Genomic DNA, 26,005 nt, shown 5'->3' with positions numbered 1-26,005 from the left:
TCAACATCTAATAGAGAAGTACTCCTCCAGCAATATCACTTCTCTTTATGTGGTCTCCATTGACTTCAGAGCAGCCTTTGACTCTATTTCCAGGGGGGGAAACTATGGGAAAAACTGGAGACCACACTAGATAAACACTTGCTATACTTAACACGCATGTTACATGGAGGAACCTCACTAAAAGTGCATTGTACCTCCCAGGGCCCCTTATCCAACACAACAGAAACTGAGAAAGGAGTCAAACAAGGATGCATACTGGCCCCATCCTTGTTCAATTATTATATAAATGATATGATCCCTTACCTACGCAATATAAACTTCCATCCTCCAAAACTTGCTGGAAATCACATCTCGGTGCTGCTTTACGTAGATGCTACTGCAATCCTCTCTAGAACACCGGTAGGCCTTAAAAGAGTTATCAAAACACTCGCTGCATACTGCAAAGAGAACCAATTGAACCTCAACTACCAAAACACCAAAATCATGGTCTTTGCTAAGAGGCCTAAATTATGTGTATGGTACATGGACAGGCATAAGATCGAGCAGGTCACCTGTTTTAAATACCTGGGTATAGCCTTCATTGATCGGGAAGCAGAAAAACCCATGGCGACGACCCCCCAAAACAAGGCTTTGCAAAAGAAGCTGCACAACTGTGAGCTGATCCCCCCCAAAATGTGGCTTCCCCCCTTTCCTTCTCTAAAAACTAGGTGTGTCTTATGGTCATGGAGCGAAAAATATGGTATGTTGCAGGGAATGCTCAGAGAAGTGCTAACGCCCTCCTTAGGTACCTTAGGTCCAAAGAGGGACTCTGCATACCGGCAGCCCTCAAACTGTTTGAGGTCAAATCAATTGCACAATTGTTATACGGTGCCCAATTAGGCCCCTTCGCCAACTGCACTCCGTTAGAATTGGTGCAATCTAAATTCCTAAGATCTGTTCAACAAGTATCTAAATATGTATCCAATGCCACCATACGCCTCGAAACTGGATTCATAAGAATCAAGGCCAGAGTGTGGCTTACCACTCTTAATTACTGGCTGAGACTAGCCTTCATTCTGCGTGGCATTGCCTCCCTGACTATTAGATGAATTTCAGTCCACATGGAAACGAGCAGTGGAAAATATAATAACAACTATAGGACTCAATCCACAGATCCTACTCAACATGGGGCACAAACAAGCAAAAACCATTAAACAGTGTGTGGTAGATCTAGAACGATAGGTAGACCTAGCCAGGTCCCCCAAAATTTTAATTAGTGAAACTTGACTTCCCAAATGCCATACATAGCTAATCTCGAAATACCAAAACCACAAAGGGCTGCCAGGCAAATATCTCCGGCTTGGGTTCTTGGAGCAGTTCGACTGCCAGAGACACTGGACTCTGGATCTGCAACATTATCAACTCCATCAACCCTGCTATATGCCACCCATCTCCCCTCTCCCCTGTCACAGTTCAAAATTACAGAATTTAGGAAAATTCAGTTTGTAGTTGCAGATCTAGCATAACAGGTCATTTTACATGCCTGGAACCTGAATGTGAAAAAAAGGGTGAGGACTTGGATTTCTCTTCATTAGCTGCTTATTTTCCCATGCTAGGTTTCGCAAGAGTACAGGTGTTTGCCTCTAGTGTCCTGGCCACACTCCAAGTGCCAAACGATGTAATTACATGCTGCTTAACCTAAATTGCACCCCAGCCTCACGAATTTCCTTGAATGCAAGTAGTGTGTGAGAGAGAGAGAGTGTGTGTTCTCTTCTGCTAAAAGCTAACACTCTTGAACTACACAAGCTGAGCAGAGCTAGAGCCTAGAGCAGCTGAAAGCACACAGAACTGGTGGAATGTTGAAGAGCAAGCAAAACCCTCCGGGCCTGAGAGAAAGAGAGTTGGTGAAGCATGTCATCCAAGGTAAGACACTACAAACTGGCACATATTATGCCACCACTGTACTGGAAATCATCATCTACAGGTTTATGTACTGACCCTCTGAACTAACAACATTGCTCAGGAGTAAAGCTATTGAAACTTCTGGAGATGCTCTGACCTGTCCAACCACAAAGCCTTCTGCAGGTATATTCCAAATTGAGTTGCATCCACTCATCACAAGTAGGTGATTCCATCGGCTCGCTAAGTGACTTTTGCTGTTGTTCAATCACTCTGGAAGATGCTAAACCAACAGACTTGGCCAAAGTATAGATGTGCAACCAAAGACTTCCCAGAAACTCCACATAATAAGAATCAGGTCTCTGGTTGTGGCCTTCTCATTGGTTACCCATTCTACAATCTGTTCTGGGTACACACCCTCAGTGTGAGAAACTGGTTTTAGTGTCAGAAAACTGATCAGGTTATATGACTCTGCTAGGATCAGCTAAGGCCAGGAAATTTCTCGGTTTGTAAGCTGGTGTCCCATTTGAATTGGGGACAAACTAGAAGGGGCACTGGGACACACCTTATAGCTTTTTAATTTTTTTACTGAAATGCAGCTGAGGAGGTTTTGAAACCTGTGTTTGTGTGTGTGTACTTAACACATTCCCTTCCATAGAGTGGGGGAGAAGAGTGGGAGAGTTCCATCATCTTTCCTTCTGCAGGTGGGAAAGCAACAGGAAAAGGGGTGATTTTGATAAGAAAAAATAGCCCAAGAAGTTGCAGTTGTGTTCCAGTGTTATTTTAAGAAACTTCTGGCAGATTGATCATCTGCCTCACTGTTCCTCATGTACTTTTGCCATTGCTTGGGGCTGCAAAGTAGAGGGAGGCAGGTCAATATTGTCTGTGCAGCTCCCAGAATGCTTCCACTATCCTACATCAGGGCCAAATGGGGAGCGGGGACAGGAGAGCTGCTTGGCCTTTGCCTCAACCTCAAAAGCGGCTTCAGGTTTAGACATTGGTTGTGCTGGTGGTAGTCAGTGCTTTATTTCTATAAAAATTAGGTGCCAGTACTCACCATGAAGTTAAATGACACACTTTTTAACAACAACAAAAAGAGGTGCCCTGGAAAAAAGCACTGATGGTAGTTATTTTAAGATTTAATAAGTGTCTCATTCTAGTGACATAAATAGCAACCTAGAATCATAGAATCATAGAGTTGGAAGAGACCACAAGGGCCATCGAGTCCAACCCCCTGCCAAGCCGGAAACACCATCAGAGCACTCCTGACATATGGTTGTCAAGCCTCTGCTTAAAGACCTCCAAAGAAGGAGACTCCACCACACTCCTGGGCAGCAAATTCCACTGTCGAACAGCTCTTACTGTCAGGAAGTTCTTCCTTTTTTTTTTTAAACACTTGACCTCCATCCATCTCGGTTTAGGTTAGGTATTCTTTTAACCTTTCTGCATTTGTATTATACTAACTCTCTACATCGCAGGTGTTAAATTCCGTCCACTGTGACTTTAATAATTCCCAAATTAACTTCAATATAACTTAAATATTTATTCCAATCGTTTTTTAGTTTTACATTATTTTGATGCCTAATTCTTTGTGTCAATCCCGCTAACTCTATGTATTGAAACAATCTCATTTGCCATTCTCTAACCGTGGGGGTGTTGGGGGTTTTCCAGTTTTGTGCTATTAAGATCCTGGCCGCCACCGTAGCATACTGAAAGAATGTTTGGTCCTCACTTTTGATCTCGTTGCCAATCATACCCAAGAGGAACGCCTCCGGTTTTTTAGGGAAGTTATATTTCAATATTTTCTTTAACTCATCATAAATTTGTCCCCAGAATCTTTTCACCGTGTCACAAGTCCACCACATATGGAAGAAGTTTCCTACCTTGGTTTTACATCTCCAGCAGGTGCTGTTTCCGGTTTTGTACATCTTCCCCAGTCTTGCCGGAGTGATGTACCAACGATACATCATTTTTTCTAAGTTTTCTCGGAGAGCAGCACATGCTGTGAACTTCATACCCCTCTTCCAGAGTTTCTGCCATCTGTCATATTCCAGGTTATATCCAAGGTCTCTGGCCCATTTAACCATAACTCCTTTCACTTCTTCATCTTTAGTTTCCCAGTCCAACAATTGTTTATACATTTTGGAAAGGAGTTTAGTGTTACTTTCTAAAATTTTCACCTGGTATTTCGACTTTTTTTCACTCATCCCTGATTTTTTGTATTCATGCCACAATGCATTAATTTGGTGGAATTGTATCCATCCATTTAACTTATCCTTCACCTCTTCATACGATCTAACTTTCCATCCTCTTTCTGTTTTAACTAGGAGATCTTCGTATGTCCATCTTTCACCTGCCAGATTTGGTTTTTTTATTGTTAAAATGTCAATTGGTGAAAGCCAGCAGGGCGTACCTCTTTCGATCAATTTTTTATTCTTATTTCAGACTTCGAGTAACGAGCCTCTAATAATATGGTTAGAGAAGCCTCTGTGAGCTTTCCCTTTGTCCTGCCATAAATAGGCATGCCAGCCAAACCTGATGTTAAAGCCCTCCAAGTCTAATAAGTCTGTGTTTTTTAAAGTGGCCCAGTCCTTTATCCAACAGAGGCAAGCTGCCTCATAATAGAGCCTTAAGTTCGGAACTGCAAAGCCCCCTCTTTCTCTTAAGTCCGTGAGGAGTTTAAACTTAATTCTAGCCCTTTTCCCCTGCCATATAAATTTAGCTAAAATTTTATGCCAATTCTTAAAGCATGTTGTACCTCTAATTACAGGAATATTCTGAAATAGAAATAATAATCTTGGGAGAATACTCATCTTAATCGCGGCCATCCTTCCTGTCCAGGATAATTTCAACCTGTTCCAGATATCTAGGTCTTTCTTAATTTCTTTCCATGCCCTGGTGTAATTATCTTCTATTAAATTTATATTTTTCGGGGAGATCCATATTCCCAGGTATTTTACCCTTTTCACCACCTTAATACCTGTTTTTTGCTCCAGCTGGTTTTTAACATCGTCGGCCAAATTCTTTGTTAAAATTTTAGTTTTTTTCTTATTTAATTTGAACCCGGACAGTTTACCGAATTCTTCTAAAAACTCTAGTGCGTTACTGGAGCTATCCATTGGGTCCTCTAAAGACAGTACCAAGTCATCGGCGTAAGCCTTTAATTTATATTCTTTTTCTCCGATTCTTATCCCTCTTATTTTTGATGTCTCCCTTATTTTATTTGCGATTATTTCCAGAACCATAATAAACAAGAGGGGAGACAATGGACAACCCTGTCTTGTACCCTTCGTAATCATAAAGGAGCTGGAAAGGTTGTTATTGATAATCAACTTTGCCCTTTGGTCTGAGTATATTGCCTTTATACCCTCCATAAAAGGGCCTTCTATTCCTGCTGTTTTCATGCATTGTAATAGAAAATTCCAAGAGACATTGTCGAAGGCCTTTTCGGCATCGATGAAAATCAGTACCACCGGGATGTCTATCCTGATATCTAGGTATTCAATAATGTTTAGTATATGCCGGACATTGTCTTTCAGTTGCCTGTTAGGGAGGAATCCCGCTTGGTCTTTATGGATAGATCTCTTTAAGTACTTCTTGAGTCTATTCGCTAAAATGTCTGCGAAGATTTTATAATCACTGTTAAGCAAGGAAATCGGCCTATAATTTCTTATATCTGTTTTTTCACTTTCCGTTTTTGGTATTAATGTAATGTGTGCCTCTTTCCATGAATCGGGGATCCTCCCTCCTTGAAAAATATTATTAATAACATCACTAAGCACCGGAGCTAAATGTTCCCCTAAGGTTTTATAATATTTAGAAGACAGTCCGTCCAGACCAGGGGCTTTCCCGGGCTTCATCTTCTTAATAGCCTCCTTAATCTCTTCCACTGTGATCTTCTTATTTAATTGTGCTCTTTCTTCTTCAGTTAAATATTCCCCTCTGCATTTATCCAAATATTTTCCTATTTCTATATTATCTTCTTCTCCTTTTTCATACAGCTTTTCATAGAATTGGATAAACCTTTTTTCTATTTCATCTGGGTCTTCTATTATCTTATCATCCATTATTAATTTATTAATCACGTTTTGCTTTTTGCTTTTTCTTAACTGCCACGCCAGTAGCCTCCCCGTTTTATTCGCCGACTCAAAGTATTTCTGCTTCATAAATTTGATTCTCCATTCTACTTCTTGATTTAATAATGCTGAATACTGTGCCTGCAACACTTTGGAGGTTTGTTTAATCCTTTCATCTCCCGGTTTTGTTATCAATTTTTTCTCGCAATCTTTTAGCTGAGTAAGGATTTCTTCTTTCTTTTGTTCTCTTAGTTTCCTTCTATGATTATTTTGTTGTATTAAAAAGCCCCTTAGGACTGCCTTACCGGCATCCCAGACTATATCAATGGGAGTATCCTTATTCAAATTTAAATCAAAGTAATTTTTCAGGGTACTTTTGGCCTTTTCTATCACCTCCTCAATTTCAAATAGGTATTCATTCATCCTCCACCTGTACGGGCCTGATGCTTCGCTTTTTATTTCCAGAACTATTGGGCAATGGTCGGAGAGGGTCCTAGGTTGTATTTCGCATTTCGTTACTCTTGTCGATAATGCTCTTGACACCCAAATCTGATCAATTCTACCCCAACTCTGGTGGGGTTCTGAGAAATGCTTTGTTAAAGGGTTTTTATGCCTCCATATATCTATTAAATCTAGGTTCTCCTCAAGATTATTAAATGATCTCAGGAGCTTCCCTTGGTTCAGTTTCCCTTTCTTTACACTTCTATCCAGTTCCGGCACTGGAACACCATTCATATCTCCAAGCAGGATTAATTTATGATCTTCTAGCTCTAACAGAATTTGTTCTAATTTTTCAAAAAAACTTGGCCTTGTTTGTATTAGGGGCATAGACCGTTACAACATTAATTCCCCCCCCCCCGACAATTAAGTTGTATTCCCAATATTCTTCCCTCATCATCCTTACAAATTAATACGGGGGTCCCATTTTTCTTTAGCATAAACAGCTACTCCTTTTTTCTTATTTGCCTCAGAATTAATAAACTCCACCCCTAATCTTTTATTTATCAAGATGTGTTTATGTTTTTTGGCTATATGGGTCTCTTGAAAACAAATCACGTCATAATTCTTATTTTTCAAAGCCTTCTCAATTTTATTCCTTTTAAGTTTCTCATTTAGCCCATTCACATTCCAGGACAGAAATTTCAATGTAGGAGCTATTTTTGACTTTAACTATTAGTGTCTCTGTAGCCGGGTTGTCGAGCTTATAATCTAGACCCTTTGCTCCCTAGGAGCTCCTCCTCTTCTGCCGCTTCTTCTCCCACCATGGCTTCATCCTCTTCACTTTCTTCTTCGTCTTCTTTCTCATCCTTCTCCAACCCCCCTTCCCTCCCTCTCCCCTTCTCCCCCTCCTCACCCACCTCCCTGACCCTTAGCCTGTTTTCTGCCTTGCCAAGCTCCTTCTCATATCTTCTCAAGAACTTCTCCACCTCCTGAGTGTCCATCAACCTAATTTTTTTGTCTTTATAGAAAAAGGCGATCCCTTCAGGGAACTCCCATCTATATTGTATATTGTTTCTCTTTAAGACGCCTACCACTTGTCTGTACCCTTCTCTTTTGCGTAACAGTCTTACTGGTATTTCTTTATAAATAATAATGGGCCTGCCATCAATTCTTAATTTATTTTGGTAGCTCGTTTTTAAGATTAGATTTTTCATTTCTAATGAGTTGAAGATCACTAAGCAATCTCCCAAGAGTTTATTTGGCTTTAAGTGTTGTGGTCTCGTCTTTATTCTAAATGCGTTCTCTATAGAGAAGGCCACCTCTTCTTCCTTTAATCCCAACCACTTAGATAATTCCTTAATCATTTTTCCTTTTATATCTTCATTCCTTTCCTCATCAACTCCCCTAAATTTTAGATGAAGCTGTTTTTGTCGCATTTCTGCCATGGCTAAATTGTCCCAAATTCTGTCTTGCGTTTTATTTAACTCTCTTAATTCCTCTTTCATCTTTACTCTTTTTTTTTGTTCCCTCATCTCTCTCTGCACTTTTTTGTTGGATTCCTCAATTGTTTTAGATTTTGCAGATAGTTCTTGAATTTTAATTGAGAGTTCTCCAACTGCACCTTCTATCCTTTTATCAATCATCTCCTGTACTTCTCCCAGTTTGCTTTCCATATATAATTTGTTTTGTTTAAATTCCTCCTTTATTTTTAACCATAGGATATCTAAGTCTTTGATTTCTTCTTGGCGTGATGGCTTCCTGTCCCCTGGAGTCCCTCCTCCTCTTTTCCCATCTCTCCCCATCATTACCAAGTCTCTCCCTTAAAGGCCTCACAATCTCTCTCTTTTTTTTTCTCCTTATAACACCAGTTCAAAAAATAAAGATTATAACAAATTTCAAATAGTTTGTTTTCAAATCAGTTTTCAAACACGCCTCTCCAAACAAACTTCAATTATTATACTTGCAAACCTATGAGAGTAAGAGAGTACCGTTAATGGGAGTACCGTTAATGTCGCTATTATCTCCACTTTCTCATCGATTGGCAGCTTTGGCTATCCCTCCAGAGCAACAGGTAAACAAAATCTAGATGCTCCAATAATCAAATAAACAGCAATGACACCAAAGAGAATGAGAAAAGAGGGGAAAGGGGGAGAAGGTAGAAAAGAAGAGTATGGTAGTCCGAAGTAGGAGCTTCGCCGGAAGGGAGTCCGGGAACAAAGCTCCGCCAGAGGTTTCTCTCTTGCTTAAGTCTCGATAATTCTGTTATCTAGACCAGTTCAGTCCAACATCCGCGGAAGTGGAGAAGATGTTAACCCGCAGCGGGGTCTTGACATCGTATTATTTATTTTTGCACGACTCAAATAAAAAAGAATCCCACACCGGGTAACTGCAATATCCAAACATCTGAAAATACAGTGGGAGGAAGGTTGGCATGAACTTCACAGTCTATACTGGGAGGGGTGGTTAATAATCTCAATAATCCAGGTCCAAACGTAATGAGGTGAAGCAAAAGGGAGGGGGCAGATATGTATGCCTCTTTAGTGATATATCCAGAGAATAAGTCTCCTTAAAAAGTCTTTAGGGGTCAATGCCCACCAATTAATTCAACCACCACTTCTGAAACCTCTGCCCTAAAATTTTCCGTCAGTTCTTCACCAACTATAAACTTTTATTTTCTTAAGTAGAGGGCAGGAAAACCAGGAAAAGAGCGCGTAGGCGAGATTAACTAAAAGCTAAAAAACATAAACTTCCAATTGGCATCCTCATTGTTACTTGTGTTTTTGCAATATCACCCTAAAGTTTCCCTCAGTTCTATTGCCGTGGGTTCTCGATTTGTACTCACTCAGTCAGACTAACAAAGACTTCCTTCCTCATTCCTGTGACTTTGTATCTGCACCATTTTAAATCCTCCACCGAGTGGACTCCAAACAAAAATCCAAAAACATCCAGGGTCCTCCCAGCTTTAAACCAAAATCTTCACTTTAAAAAGAAGCTAAAAACACTGGGGAATCCATTCTTATCTTTATGGAAGCTCGTCGCTTTTTTCAGCTGAAGCTAGAGGCATCACATCGTGGAGTCGGTGCTCTCCCATTTGCGCTCACGGTCCCGTCGTCTTCGCGTCCTCTCTCATGGAAACGACCCGAAAAGACGGCGAATCCGCTCCCACGCTGCTGGGCAGCCTATCCCCCAAGGGTCTCCCCCTTGGGATTTTTGGGGTGCGCAGAGCCTTTGCGTCTCCCCCAAGCCTCCACAATGCTCAGAAAACCCAGGCAGGGCTCTCTGCGCTTCCTCGCTGTCCGCGACCCAAACCGGAAGTCGCGGCAATTGCTTTTTTAATGGCAATTGCTTTTTTAATTGCTTTTTTAATGTTGGCAGCAAATTCCACTGTCGAACAGCTCTTACTGTCAGGAAGTTCTTCCTAATGTTTAGGTGGAATATTCTTTCTTGTAGTTTGGATCCATTGCTCCGTGTCCGCTTCTCTGGAGCAGCAGAAAACAACCTTTCTCCCTCCTCTATGTGACATCCTTTTATATATTTGAACATGGCTATCATATCACCCCTTAACCTCCTCTTCTCCAGGCTAAACATGCCCAGCTCCCTTAGCCGTTCCTCATAAGGCATCGTTTCCAGGCCTTTGACCATTTTGGTTGCCCTCCTCTGGACACGTTCCAGTTTGTCAGTGTCCTTCTTGAACTGTGGCGCCCAGAACTGGACACAGTACTCCAGGTGAGGTCTGACCAGAGCAGAATACAGTGGCACTATTACTTCCCTTGATCTAGATGCTATACTCCTATTGATGCAGCCCAGAATTGCATTGGCTTTTTTAGCTGCCGCGTCACACTGTTGGCTCATGTCAAGTCTGTGATCAACCAAGACTCCTAGATCCTTTTCACATGTACTGCTCTCAAGCCAGGTGTCACCCATCTTGTATTTGTGCCTCTCATTTTTTTTGCCCAAGTGCAATACTTTACATTTCTCCCTGTTAAAATTCATCTTGTTTGTTTTGGCCCAGTTCTCTAATCTGTCAAGGTCGTTTTGAAGTGTGATCCTGTCCTCTGGGATGTTAGCCACCCCACCCAGTTTGGTGTCATCTGCAAATTTGATCAGGATGCCCTTGAGTCCATCATCCAAGTCGTTGATAAAGATGTTGAATAAGACCGGGCCCAAGACAGAACCCTGTGGCACCCCACTAGTCACTCTTCTCCAGGATGAAGAGGAACCATTGATGAGCACCCTTTGGGTTCGGTCAGTCAGCCAGTTACAAATCCACTGAGTGGTAGCATAGTCAAGGCCGCATTTTACCAGCTTCTTTACAAGAATATCATGGGGCACCTTGTCAAATGCCTTGCTGAAATCAAGGTAGGCTACATCCACTGCGTTCCCTTCATCTACCAGGCTTGTAATTCTGTCAAAAAACGAGATCAGGTTCGTCTGACATGACTTATTTTTCAGAAATCCATGCTGACTATTGGTGATCACAGCATTCCTTTCTAGGTGCTCACAGACTGTTTGCTTAATGATCTGCTCCAGAATCTTCCCTGGTATTGATGTCAGACTGACTGGGCGGTAATTATTTGGGTCCTCTCTTTTCCCCTTTTTGAAAATAGGGACAACATTTGCCCTCCTCCAGTCTGCCGGGACTTTGCCTGTTCTCCAGGAATTCTCAAAGATGACTGCCAGTGGTTCTGAGATCACATCTGCCAGTTCTTTTAATACTCTTGGATGCAGTTCATCTGGCCCTGGAGACTTGAATACATCTAGACTAGCCAAGTATTCTTGTACTATCTCCTTAGTAATTCTGGGCTGTGTTTCCTCTGCTGGATCATTTGCTCCAAATTCTTCAGGTCGGGCATTGTTTTCTTTATCAGAGAAGACTGAGGCAAAGAAGGCATTGAGGAGTTCAGCCCTTTCTGTGTCCCCTGTTTGCATTTCACCATCTTCTCCTCTGAGTGACCCCACTGTTTCTTTGTTCTTCCTATTGCTACGAACATACCCATAAAAGCATTTTTTGTTGCTTTTAACATCTCTAGCAAACCTGAGTTCATTCTGTGCTTTAGCTTTTCTGACTTTGTGTCTACACGTGCTGGCTATTTGTTTGAATTCCTCTTTGGTGGTTTCCCCCCTTTTCCATTTTTTGTACACATCCTTTTTTTAATCTTAACTCAGTTAAAAATTCTTTAGATAGCCACCCTGGCTTCTTTAGGCACCTTCCATGTTTCCGTCTCATTGGTATTGCCTGAAGTTGTGCTTTTACTATCTCCCTCTTAACAAACTCCCAGCCATCATGAACTCCCATTCCTTTTAGTATTACTGTCCATGGGATCTCACCCAGCACTTCCCTAAGCTTTATGAAGTCGGCTTTCTTAAAGTCAAGAAATTGAGTCCTAGTATGCTTGGCTGCTCCTTTCCGCTGTATAGGAAACTTCAGAAGAGCATGATCACTTGTGCCTAATGATCCTTCCACTTCTACCCCACTAACCAGGTCATCAACATTGGTTAGGACCAGATCTAAAATGGCTGTTCCTCTTGTTGCTTCTCCCACTTTCTGGACAATGAAGTTGTCTGCAAGGCCAGTGAGGAATCTGTTTGACCTTATGCTCTTGGCTGAGTTTGACATCCAACAAATATCCGGGTAATTGAAGTCCCCCATTACTACTATCTCCCTTCCTTTTGCATGCTTGGCCATCTGTTCCAGGAAGGCATCATCTATGTCCTCCGTTTGGCTTGGGGATCTATAGTAAACTCCCACAATGAGGTCCCTGTTATTCTTCTCTCCCTTAATTTTGACCCAAATGCTCTCACTTTGGCTTTGAGGTTCTAAATCTTGGATCTCTTCACAGGTATACACATCCCTGACATATAACGCCACTCCTCCTCCTTTCTTGTCTGGTCTGTTTCTCTGAAATAGATTGTATCCCTCCATTATTACATTCCAATCATGGGACTTATCCCACCAGGTTTCAGTGATGCCTATTATGTCATATTTAGTTTGCTGTACCAAGAGCTCAAGCTCATCTTGTTTATTTCCCATGCTTTGTGCATTAGTGTACAGACATTGAAGTCCATTAATCATTCCCCCGTGTCTCTTATTTAAGGATTTTTTCCTCCCACCACTAGGTCTGCGTGCTGTTTGCTCCATTCGGTGTATGACATTTAGATGATCATCTTCATCAATTGATAGACTCCTACCTTCAGGAGCACTGTCTCCCTCCCCCACATTAGTCAGTTTAAAGCCCTCCTGATGAGGTTTATGAGATTTTTGGCAAAAACATTCCTCCCAACCGTTGTGAGGTGCAGCCCATCGCTTGCCAGAAGTCCATCTTCAAGAAACTGCAGTCCGTGATCTAAGAATCCAAACCGTTCCTGTTTACACCATTTGCGAAGCCAGTTGTTCACCTCCACTATTTTTCCCTCTCTCCCTGGGCCACGTCGTTCAACTGGGAGGACAGATGAGATGACAGTTTGTGCATTTAATTGCTTCAATTTCCTGCCCAGAGCCTCATAATCTCTTTTGATCTTCTGGAGGCTATTGCTTGCAGTGTCATTGGTTCCGACATGAACCAAGAGGAAGGGGTATTTGTCAGTGGGTTTTATGATTCCTTGCAGTCGTTCAGTTACATCTTGGATCTTAGCCCCCGGGAGACAGCACACTTCCCGAGACATCTTGTCAGGCCCACAGATCACTGCTTCTGTTCCCCTCAGTAGGGAATCCCCTATCACCACTACACGCCTCCTCTTAGGTCTGGTCGGGGTTCTTCCATGAGCTGTCCGTTCTAAGGTCGCCTGCACATTCCCTGAGGACTGACTTTGCTGCTCGTCTTCATATACCTTCATAACCTGACTGAACAATAGTTGTGGCTTCCATGAATTCACCAATTGTGTTGCAGGTAGCTTGGTTCTGGAAGCTTCTCATAGTTTCCAGCATTTTCTCCTGAGAATAGGCACCTGCACCACCTGTCAAGAAATAATTGGAAGTTTCCCACAGGCTATTTATAGTCCTTATTCAGTGTCTTTGTTGGAGCAACATTTCTCAGAAGAGCATTCACCTGCTTTTTCACTTTTGGCTCTGCACACCATATAATGTTGGAGGTGACCATTCAAGACTTCAAGATGAAAGCCAAACAGTTCTTGAGTTTTTATAAGTTGCAAGTCTTAAGCTCTGAAGCTGAACTATGGTTCACCAGGTAGAAGAAGAAACTCACCAAAGAGCACTTAAAAGAGCTGAACATAGCAGACCTAGTAAAAGAGGCAGAAATCTTTTGCCCAGCCACAAAAAAGGCTCTGCTCATCTCTTTTGCTCAGCCATGCCCAATTTGTACCATAGAGCATTCATTCAGTACCTTGTGGAGAGCCAAGACCTGGCTAAGGTCGACAGGCCAGGGGAGCATCTCAGTGGGCTTTGCTTACAAAAACTGCACTGGAAAAAAGGAGGAATTTGAGGAGGAAGTGCTGAAAAGGTTTTCAGCAAATCCAAGAAAACTTGTTTTAGTTTAGATTTTTTAAAAATAAGATTAAAAAGGCATGTTCTTTGTAATTTTGCAAAATATACTTGTTAACCGCATGAAAGGTACTCCCTGATTTTAATTTTTTTTATTTAACTTCATAGTTTTCAAATGACTGAAAATTTTGATAGATATTTCTGAGCACACATGGGGTCACAAGAAAGTAATTTAATACAACTATTGTTGGGACATTTCATTCCAAATCTGCTAGACAGAGTCAGACAGAGGATGAGGACAGGTGGGTGTCCACCCCCCCCAATATAAATCCTGGCTACACCCATGATACTTGATTCCATCTACTGTCTAATTTGTTAACCTTTGCCTGGGGGAAACTGCCTAGTTTGCCCTGTCTGTCTGAGGATCCATGACTGAGCCCAGAGCTGGCTCCCCTAGGCAAAACTGAAAACACCATCTCCAGATAGTTCTGGAGTTTGAGTAGTTCAAAATCTGTTTTATCTCTCAGTGAACCTTGCTTTCTTAAGTATTTGTACAACTTGAAATATCGGAAAATACCGACCCGCAGGATAACTATGGCTGCAATCCTCTACACACTTACCTGGGAGTAAGTCCACCTGAACTCAATGTGTCTTATTCCTGAGAATAGGAATATGTAAGTTCTCCAAAGGTTCTGCCCCTGTGTTACCATATAGTACTACAAGATAGTTCTCCTCCTGTACTTGCATGTCTTCTAAATATTTTTGCTCTTAATTTCTTTATCATCATAACATCATCATAATAGGAGACAAGTCAGAACTACATTTATATTTATACTTGAATTAGGCTAGAAATAGTCATTCTGTACATTTTTTAAAAAAACATTTTTATGGCTGATATCATGTACAGTATGTGGACTGTTTTAAGATCTAAAACACTATGAAAATTATAAGAATATTACATGCTTCTGCTCCATTGGTCTATAGCTGTAATAAGTTATTCATTCATTCATAACTGCAACTGCCACTAATCCACCTCCTCTAATTTTTAATGCAGTTTGTCCTTCTTATTGTCATTTTTATAATATAACTTCTTGTTATAGGAAATGCATTTAGGACACCAAGGACAAAGTTTCCTCATTCTCTCTTTCCCTCAGCCCTTTTATCCCACCCCTTTTAACTGTGTTGAAAGAAATTGGGGCTCATTTTTGTTTTTCTGAAATATAGAAGATTATCAGGAAGGAATTGCTGGGTGCAACAAGGGTGGTCCTGCCTGCTCGCTGGTCCTCACCTCTCTCTCTCTCTCTCTCTCTCTCTCTCTCTCTCTCTCTCTCTCACACACACACACACACACACACACACACACACACAGTACTGTGTGTAACTTCTAGCTCAGCCTTGAGCCAGGGGAAAGGACATGTGAGAACGTTAGCCCTAATAAACAGAAGAGGAAAGGGACATGAATTTGGAAACCCACGCAAACTCATCTTCTGTTGTGTGTTTCTGATTTGCACAGATGGGGGAGGGGGCATTGTAAAGCTGAATTACTGTCTCCATCCTGCAGCATCTCTGAATTACAGACCATCCTACAGCATCTCAGCCTCCTCCACCCCCACCCCACTCATCTATGAGAGCCCTTGTTGATGTAAGGATTTGCAGCAACTGAGGGTTATCTCTGGGCCACTTGCTGAATACAGGTCCATTGATCTGGAGAGAGAACATGTAGATGTTTTTAAAGTTTCCTCCCTTCCCCCACCTCTCCAAGCACCCATGGAGATAATGAATCACTGTTTTTCCTCTATAAATGGCAGAACTTATTCCCATCCCAGTTTTCAAAGCCACAGGTTTTGTGGGCTTCAGCAGCAAGTATACAGCTTTCTTCACTGCTGTTCTATTTATATATGGGAAATATTGATGTGGTGGCTGCACAGAATGTCCTGCAGTTTTTGGGTATGACTCCAAGCACGTAATAGCCACCATTCTGCAAAGCTGATGTTAGCATCTCTCCCCCCTCCCCCCCCCCCCCCGGATGGGCCATCCATCAGCTTCCCCTGTAATTCTATTGCCCCAATTCTCACAAAGTTGATAAATCCATGTCTGGCTTGCAGCTCATCAGACTGCACATAGTTCAATACTCCTCTATACCAAAAGTGTCCTTTGCACTGTAAACTAGATGCAAGGCATTAGGTCAGTTTTGTAAATGGAAGGATCTTGTTTGTTTGGATGAGTGTGCCATCCTATGATCCCCCTTCTGCATTCTGTAGCAGCCCAGCACTGATGACAGAGGCCAGACACTTCAGTGAGGATTCAGTGGTAGAGGGAAAGGAGCCACTTCATTACCTGCATTTGTAAGAGGGCACCTGCAATTGTAGAGCATGAATTAAGGCAGAAGTTGAACACCTGTGTAAGGTTTGCTGCTTCTTCCCATATCACATGTGCGATGTGCCATTTTCAAGCCTCCCCACCCACCCAGTGGTATCCAACAATTTTGAATTCATGTCATATGTCTGTCCCTGCATATTATGGAGAGAGCAGGAAGGACCTGATACCAAGGTTCCAGCATCACATACAGTATTTATCAAACTCAGGTCCCCAACTATTGTTAGATTACAACTTCCATAATCCCTAGCTAGCAGGACCAGTGGTCAGGGATGATGGGAGTTGTAGTCCCACTGTTGTTGAGGGCCCAACAGTTGGGGAGTGAACCCGTTTGAGAAACACTGGCTTATAATATATTTGCCTGGAAACTCACATATGATGCATAAATTCACTGGCTGCAACCATGAAAGGGTTTTTCTGCCAAATGATGTGGGGGGAGTGAGCTAGTAGTAAAAGTAAAGCCTATTTAAAATCAACCAGAGGTATGTTGTGGGGATGGGAAACCCTAGCTGAGGGAGATAAAATGCCTTTTTTATTTGCATTATAAATAACTTCATTTCTTATACAAAACAGTTGCCTGTTCCAGGCTGCTCATTTTGATGTTGTTGGCAAAGCAACAATAAAAGAAAGAAGAGGGGCCCTGCACAAAACACCATGCAAAAAGGGGGGCAAGCCTCAAAACAGTGCCAAAATATTCACGCCCTCACCTTACGTGGGTGGGGTATGTGTGTGTTAAGCAAAATCGCCTTCCAAATATTTCACTGGGCAAGAAATATTATGAAAGTAACCAGTCTTTCAAATACAGTCCCCTAAACGCAAGCAAGCTGTTTAGGACCTGAGGGAACCAGCATCATGAATTGGGATTGGAAACAAACCCGAAGCCTGTGAAGAACAAAACATACTGGGGTGATATGCTCTGAATAACAAGCTCCTCCAACTAAGGTGGTAGCCTCATTCCACATGAGTTGAGCACTCCCTAAGAACTACCCCAGGCACAGGGCATCGCAGGTGCCTGACCTGGGTGTGACAAAAGGGTGTGATATAGAACTACCCTCCTGTCCACAGCCACAATCTGCCCCTCCAGGAGCAAAGCTGGTTCAGATGCACTCCCAGACTGCAGACCTGCTCCTTCAAGGGGTGGTGCACAACAAACCACTTCCAGGAGAGGTTTCCTGCTGACCAAACAGCCTCTATCTTATCTGGAGGAAGGATTGATGACACACTCCAAATCCCCCAAAGTCCTATTGCAGTAGTTTCATATCTGCTGAAGGACATGTGGGATAAAACAGATACCTATGCGATAGCACAGACCCAATATTCAGGAGCTACCTAAACAGTAGACCCCCAGCATCACCTTCTGGAACCTGCCCTCCAGGGAGAGCTGGACTTAGCACAGAACCTTTGGTTAATGTGGCTGGTCACTCATCAGCTGCCCAGAGCATAGATGCCAACTCCGAGGGCCCCAATAACATGTTTGAGGGGGGCCAGGCCCTCACAAAATTGGTGGACATGGCCATTGCCTCTGCAAGAAAGCACCAGCAACCTGGCTTCCCCCCAGCACTTGTCCAACTCCCCTCCCTCTCCCACCAAGCTTGGCACATGTGAATGGTGTGTGAGTGCCACTTCTTAAAATTAGAGAGACTGCGTGGCAGGGGCTCAAGGCACAACAGGGCAGGAGTTCTCTCACTTCTGGGTAGGGCTGCCTGACATTCACAAGTCACCCATCTCAGGGCTGTCTGTACCATTCCATGAGTGAGATTAAACTTCCCTTCCCCAAACACTTTAATCTTGCTGTAAAATCACCTCCCCATATCAGTTTCAAAAAACAAAACAAAACATTGACAACACTACACACTTAATGTACTGTAACATGTCTAATTCCAAAAAGATTTTTATGCTCTCTTTTTTGCTGTATTTTCTCTTTTATTTATTTTTACACTTATATGCCACCTTTCTCTTTCTTCCAAGGATCTCAAGGTGTGTGCCTGGTTCTCCTCCTTCCCATTTCATCCTCACAACAACCTGCGAAGGAGGTTGAGCTAAGAAGTGGCAGCTGACTCCAGGGCCACCCAGGGAGCTTCATGGCTGAGTGGGGATTTGAACCCTGCTCTCCCAGATTGTAGCCCAACGCTCTAACCATTACGCCACCCTGTGGTAAATACACACAGATGGAGAAACTGTTGCACATTTTTACACATTCAAAACAACTCCTTACAATGTTTTCTCAGCAATGATACGTACAGTACATATTTCAAGAGAAATATTACTATCTTCTGTCATGCAGTAGAGGAGACTACACATCTTAACATCTTTCAGGTCTCTTTGTGACATCTTGGTTGGGTGTCACGCAGTGGCGTGGCGTGGGTTGTCAGCACCTGGGGCAAGGCAAGTAATTTGCGCCCCCCAACCCGTGGATTTGTGCCCCCTAACCCTAACCCCCAGATGTTGCACCCGGTGCAGCCGGCCCCCCCTGCACCCCCCACGCTACGCCACTGGTGTCACGGTATACCTGCTTTCAGGTTTGTTGCTTTAAAAAAGAACACCCATGTTTTTCCATATCTTTCCACATTGTAACATCCCCTTACTATGGAATGTTGAATCGGTCCCATTTTAATTTTCTGTTACTATATATACAATTTCAATCTAAACTGTAGTGTATTGTTATGAGATTTGGGGGGGTCAGTTTGGATGATGTCCTGAGTCCCTTCTAATTCTTGAGATCCTGTACCTGTTACAAAGCAAAATGTAGCTCCTCTCTGCTAAGACATCTTAAGAATTGCCACTGTCTGCCTTTTGCAGACTCCCCTGGTGAAGTTAATGTCTGAGAAGAGTTTAACACAATTGGTGTTAAAGAAAGATAGAACGTTTTTTATGTATGCGACAACAGCAGCAAGAATACTCATCGCAAAGTATTGGAAGACACAAGATTTGCCCACCTTGGAAGAATGGCAGATGCAAGTGATAGACTACATGGAGTTGGCAGAAATGACTGGCAGAGTCCGAGACCTGGGAGAAGAGCAAATGGAAGAGGATTGGAAGAAGTTTAAAGATTATCTGCAGAAACATTGCAAAGTTTATGAATGTTAAAATAATGTTGGATTTGGAAATAATATGGCATTAGTGATATAGCTTTAAAAAGTATGCAAAAGGTAACAGAAAAGGAGGAAAGACTAAAGTTATATTATGTCGAAAGTAAATAATATTTTAAAGGTGTTTAAGTATAAGGAGGAAAGATAGGTGACATAATGGAATGAACTCAATAATTAGAAATGAGATCTGAAAGAGGGTAAGGATTTGCTCTATCTGATTGGGTAAAGAGGAACACAAAAAAGGGAGGCGTGAGGAAGTCAAGAAAGGAAGTTAATTAAGCATGATTAGAAAAGTTGGAGTTTTAATGTTTTGTATTCGGTTGGGTGGAATTTTTCTTTACTGTATTTTGTACTCTAATGTTTGGATCTGTTTTATGTGTAACTTTGATTATGTTTTATTTATGTTTTTTCTTTTTTGTAAAACCTAATAAATATATTTTATAAAAAAATAGAACTGTAGCCACTGCACCAAACTGCCCTGGCTATCATGAGGGAGAAGAGTGAGACCAAAGCCCCTGAGACGCTTCTGCAGTCTCCTTTTCCCATGATTCTTGGTGGAGGATGCCATTGGTGCCTTAAATGTACGGTGCGCTTGCATAACTAAGCAGAAGGTTGCACTCAAACCTCCTAGATCCCAGCTTTGGCCTGCAGGACTCCAGCTGCAAAATCTGTATTTCAACACCAGCACACAACCCTGGAAGGTGGGATATAGTAAAGAAGAGAGGAGAAAGAGTAGTAATTCAGTGCATATACTGCCCTACACCCAAGATCCCTGGGAGGTGTGCAACATTAGCAACATAATTTATCATGGCTTAAAACACACAATACATTAAAATAACATAATAATAATAATAACAGATACCCCCCCACACACAATTTCTAGGCACAGGCAGAGTTATTTATTTGGTTATTAATTTCAGTGGGTCTACACTGAGTAAAATTAGTTGAAAAGAGCCATTGTGTATATTTTTCCCCTGTGCTGCCCTGTAAAAATATTACTGGACTCAATACTCTTTCTGCATCACTTATTTCTATTTTTCACCTACTCCTTGGTGACAGTTCTAAAAATATCTTCTTTTTATTGGTGACTTTTCTAAAAGCAGCAGGTGAAGACTTGGCCTGATAGATGCACAGTGCATTAGCTTATTTAGTTATAAAGTGTTTTATTCCAACCTTTAGCCAAAAAAAAAAAAAAGCTTCCAGAGCAGATAAATGAAAAACAATCTAAAATAGTTGACATAAAAGGGAATGGGAATGGGAAAGGAAAGGAACACGCTCATGCCCCAGTTCTTAAAGTTATATTGACCAGGTGGGGCGGAAACAGTGCAGACAGCTTGATGAAATGACTGCTGTTAGGTGATACTTGTGGAAGAGCCGAAACAGCTCTGAGCAGCAGTGATAGAATAATGCTTCCTTTCTCTCTCTTTCTGCTCTGCAAACTGGTGGAATATTGGTATTTGCTCAGTACCATGCGGGTGGCACTGTGAGTTAAACCTAGGACTTGCCGATCAGAAGGTCGGCGGTTCAAATCCCGGCCACGTAGTGAGCTCCCGTTGCTCGGTCCCTGCTCCTGCCAACCTAGCAGTTCGAAAGCACGTCCAAGTGCAAGTAGATAAATAGGTACCGCTCCAGTGGGAAGGTAAACGGCATTTCCGTGCGCGGCACTGGTTCGCCAGAAGCGGCTTAGTCATTCTGGCCACCCTCAACCAATAAAGCGAGATGAGCGCTGCAACCCCAAAGTCGGCCACGACTGGACCTAATGGTCGGGGTCCCTTTACCTTTATGTCTATTTCCAGAATGGCCAACTTTTAAAATGTTTCCATCTAAGCCCCGGTGTTTCATCCATCGTTTCATTTAAAGCCACACTGCACTGTGCGCCTTCAACTACCAGACTTTTAGAAGACATCTGAAGGCATCCCTGTTTACGGAAGCTGTTAATGTTTGATGGATTACTGTATTTTAATATTTTGTTGGAAGTTGCCCAGAGTGGCTGGGGAAGCCCAGCCAGATGGGTGGGGTATAAATAATAAACTATTATTATTAAATTATTATTATTCAAACAGCATTATCCATGGATACAGCAGGAGACTCTGGACTCAGAGCATCAGCAGCTAAGACTTCTGTTCCTCTTTTTCACTTCAGATATCAAGAGAGATGCTTCTGCTGTAGCTCTTCTTGCCCATCCACTTACGGTAGTTGATGCAGCTCTCTTGTGTGGCAGCCTCCTTTGAGTTTCCCAACTCTGATAGGTGCAAATTGTTATCTTTTACAGATGCAGTAGTTAATGGATGGCAGCTTGCTTCAGGCCTCCCACAAAGTTCTGTCGCCCAGGCTGGACTGTAACCCAGACCTCACAAGTAGCAAATATGCCTCAGCCAAGGGGACCACACAAGCTTGTATCTTACAACTCCTCCTAACAGGTCTCCCACAGGTATGCACACTGCTTTTTCTCTGGTTGCATGTATTCCTTTCTCCCCTCCCCTACTACATGGGGAGTAGTAGATGTTAAATGTAGTGGGTAGCCAACATTTGAGAAGAGTTCTTCATTAAAAAAATTGAGTTGAGTGGGGAGAAATGGCTAGAATTTTTCTTCATGATGTACTAGTTTTCTAAGTTCAAGGATTGTTTCTGTAATTCTTTACCTGGGGTAGAATCAAACATGGAACAGCCCCAAATAAAGCTTCATCACATAGTTGTTGTTGCTATTTTGTTTACATTTTATCTTCATACCTACCTGCCAAGCAAAATGGAACCATCCGAAGTTTACAGTGGTTAGATATCATTTCACATAAATTTTGTGAGCAGTTTGCATGAAAATAGCATACATGAGAGAAGTGTCTCCAGGTAATAAACCTGACAAGCTATGGGCAAATAGATCAAGAGCAGTGCTATTTTTCTAAAAGAAGTGGTGCTGGAACTCACCCCAAACAGAGGTGCCAGAACTGACTTCTGATGAGCTCCAGCTGAACAAAAACCCTGGTTAAGAGTTTTTGTGCTGGAGACTTTTAAAGGGGGAGGGGTGTTGTGGGAAATGAGAACTCAGTGTGATTTGCTTTCCCCCTGTGGTTTTGTGGGCAACAGTTTTATTATGAAAATGGCATACATTATAGAGGAGCCCCTAGTGAAGTAACTTTTCAGAAGCATGGGGTGGGGACTAGGGAGTTATGATGAATGAAAAAAGAAAGAAACCAGCTCCACGCTTGTCTGCTGCTCAGCTGGCACGTTTGACAGCAGCAGAGGTATGGGTATGTGGCAGAGAGGCAGAAGGACTTAAACACCTGGCATTCTCCAAGCAAGCACCACTAACAGAACTAGCAAATACGTAAGAACAAGGTGGTACATGGCTTCAATTTCCCTTCTACAAAGCACAGTGACTGAGCCCTGGTCCCTCTTATTAGAAACCAAATCTGTCTTCCCCACCCCTACCTGCCACTGTGGCATTTTCTTATCACGTTTGGGAAGAAATGTTTCAAATTCTATGGAATTTTAAACATGTGAAGCACTTTGGAGGCCCCCAATTCAGTTTGAGCCACTTTGGAGAGATCCCACTTCAGTTCAGACAAGTCCTAGATATACATGAAGTGGCTTCACTTTCTTTTTCTCTATTTGAGACTCATCAGAAACTTTTGCTAGCTAATATGAAAGAATACACTCAACAGGAAGTGTGCCACACTTTCGATATTTGAGTATATTTCCTAGAATCATAGAATCATAGAGTTGGAAGAGACCACAAGGGCCATCGAGTCCAACCCCCTGCCAAGCAGGAAACACCATCAGAGCACTCCTGACATATGGTTGTCAAGCCTCTGCTTAAAGACCTCCAAAGAAGGAGACTCCACCACACTCCTTGGCAGCAAATTCCACTGTCCTGTAAGACTGCCTGTCTCCCTGCGGTCCTCTTCCAGCCTTGCTGTCATATGAATAATCCTTCTTGCTTGTGCCACAATCTTGCTTAGCAGCAACCAGGGGGAAGGGCCTTCTAGGTCATGGCCCCCCTTCCAATGGACTTGCCTGCTTTCTGCGTTCTGGAAGGCACACCAATGCTAATGACATTTTGTTTGTCATGCAAGATTTTTATTATGTCTGAGATCAAAGAACTGCATTCACAGTGCCTGCTGGGCTGTCAGCTGCATTTTATTCTGATTTTGCTATTCTATTGTTTGAATATGTGCCATACAAATATTTATGAATAAAATCAGTATTACTAATATTCCAAATAACTCCAAAGTGCAACCACACAATAATTATATTGGGTTAGTTGCATGTGGTTATCTTATTGCATTTTTGTTTTTTGTGCCTTGTATGCTGCTCAGATAACTTTGGCCATAGGGTAAATTATAAATTGTAAAAGTAAGATGAATATACAATATATAAATGAATTAGATGTAGCTGTAGAGTTGTCAAGTATCACTGGAAATTTTACCCAAATTTCTCATATACCATTTCAGGTCTCTTGCAGATAGCAGAGTCTCAATTATACTCTTCATTTAAAGTTCATTTTAGCCATTAAAAATATTGACCCTGTTGGCCTTTGGCATCTAAATGCCAAAGCAAACACAGTTAACAAGATTTTGCAACAAATAACAATTTTGTTTTTCTTTCAGTGAAATACAGCAGTTTACTTAAGAGCCCGACTCTCTGTCAACTTCCCTGACCCAGCTGCTGACCCATTGTAAACCAAATAAAGTGGTGGTGGAGAGTATCAGCCTAGCCCAGTGTTGTGTTATGTTCACAATGAAGTTAAGCTTCCAAGCAACTGAATGGAATTGCATCGTATATCCATGATAAGTTTCTTCCCATAAGCAAAATAATTGGGCAATTCAGGACATTCTTACTTGGAAGTAAGTTTCATTAAAGTCAATGAGACTTGCCTCTTTTAGTAAATATATTTAGAAGCAAGAGTTCCTTTTGTAAGCACAGCTTTATTGTTTAGGCCAGGGGTCAGCAATCTTTTTCAGCCATGGGCCAGTCCACCATCCCTCAGACCATGTGGTGGGCTGGACTATATTTGGGGTGTGTGTGAACGAATTCCTATGCCCCACAAATAACCCAGAGATGCATTTTAAATAAAAGCACACATTCTACTCATGTAAAGACACGCTGATTCCAGGACCGTCTGTGGGCCAGATTGAGAAGGCGATTGGGCCCCTGGGCCTTAGGTTGCCTACCCCGTTTAGGCAATGGGGAAATGTAAAGTGTATATATTGTTATAGATTATGGGGGGGGGGGGGACTTCCGGGTTAGCGCCATTGGCAATGGCGGTGTTCCTCTGACTGAGAGGAACCTGCTCTGTGGAATTCGGGTCGTGCCGCCGTGGCGAAGGCGGAGACCCTTTAAAAATCCCAGGCGGATGAAGCCTGGGAGCGTGGGATTCGGCTGACACCAGGAGCGCCCCCCTACCCACAGGGAAACCCCTTTTCGGGGCTTCCGAAGCGACGTGGGGTGAGTGGCGCGGTGTTTTGAATCGACCGCTATTTTTACGGAGTGAAGCCGCGTAGCTGTTGCCGGAGAGCGCTGACTTTTTCTTTTGGACAATTGGATTTCAAACAATAACCCGTGAGTAAACGGAAATTGGACTCTAAAGTATTTAAAGTTTTTTTTAAAAAAAATTGTACTGATTGGGGAAGGTCTAAACAGGAAGTCCGCCTCCCCTTTCTGTAAATAAACTGAAGCAAAGAACCTGTTAACTAAGGTCGTGGAGAATTTTATGTAAAGGATTTAAATTCCATTGATTGAAACTATCATCAATACTTTTTGTGAAAGCAGGGGACCCTGCAGAAGAAGGTTAAAAATTTGGGAATTGAAGTGCCACTTCCCCAAACCCGGGAGTGGTCTGTGAGAGCCCGCTGATGGTGAATAGATAAATTTGACAGCTGACAAGTCTGCTGACAAGTTACAAAAGAAAGACTTTGTTTTTACTGCCCATTTATGTTACAACTTTACATTTAAAAGGAAGCAAGGAACTGTTTCAATTTAACGTATGGGACCTTTGGGTCTGTGTTGGAAGGAGTGAAAAGAAACTTGAATCCCTCTAGAGGGAGCTTTGGGATATTATTACAAGGAACCAGCTGGGAAATTGTTTTTAAAGATAAAGCCTGAGAAACTAGTTTTTGACCTTGGACTGTTTAAGGATGGCAGTCGGGAAGGAAATTGAGTGTGAGCTGAACAGGACATTTTATCTCTTGGGAAAGCTGCATGATCAGATAAATGCTATGGCTACGAACGTAGTAATATTGGGAACAAAAATGGGCATTGGTGAAGAAGTGGACAAGAACTCGGCGTGGGAACCTCTGCCAATTGAACAAATTGAAAAACCTGAAAAGGAGAATCTTGCCGTGACTGAAGTGATGAAAGGGGGAGCCGTGGCCCTACAGAGGCAAATGGTGGACTACAACTTGAGGCCTTACATGATGGCAACTAGGAGAAGCAAATTTTTGGAGATGGAAGCCTGGCTCGGCCTCGAGAATGAAGGATGGAGAGATCTCCCTGTGTGGAGATCAAATGACCTTTGGGATATAAATCTGAGCCAGATGGAGGTCAGAGATTTGGGGGTCTTTGGATTCGAAAAGAGTGTGAAACAAGATTTGGAACATTCTATAGGCCCTATCCTTAATTATGGAAGTTTGGCAGGAAGGAATATGATTACTCTTGGGTTGGAGCTGCCCCGAGATTTGGTTTTTAACATCAAAGACTATCAAAAAGACCGG

At 42.3% G+C, this 26,005-nt stretch overlaps 1 long non-coding RNA gene across 1 annotated transcript; it reads left to right on the top strand.

The window, feature by feature from the left end:
* Positions 1-1,743: 1,743 nt before the first annotated feature.
* On the top strand, positions 1,744-24,054 carry LOC309371026. The gene is made up of 3 exons (XR_014168792.1): positions 1,744-1,902; positions 21,571-21,729; positions 23,903-24,054. It is a non-coding gene; the product is annotated as an uncharacterized lncRNA (long non-coding RNA).
* The last annotated feature ends 1,951 nt before the right edge of the window (positions 24,055-26,005 follow it).

The sequence above is a fragment of the Podarcis melisellensis genome (assembly GCF_964234715.1).
Source record: "Podarcis melisellensis genome assembly, chromosome: 5".
NCBI classification, from domain to species: domain Eukaryota; kingdom Metazoa; phylum Chordata; class Lepidosauria; order Squamata; family Lacertidae; genus Podarcis; species Podarcis melisellensis.
The sequence above is the reverse complement of the archived record's forward strand: the minus strand, read 5'-3'. Positions and strand labels throughout refer to the sequence as shown.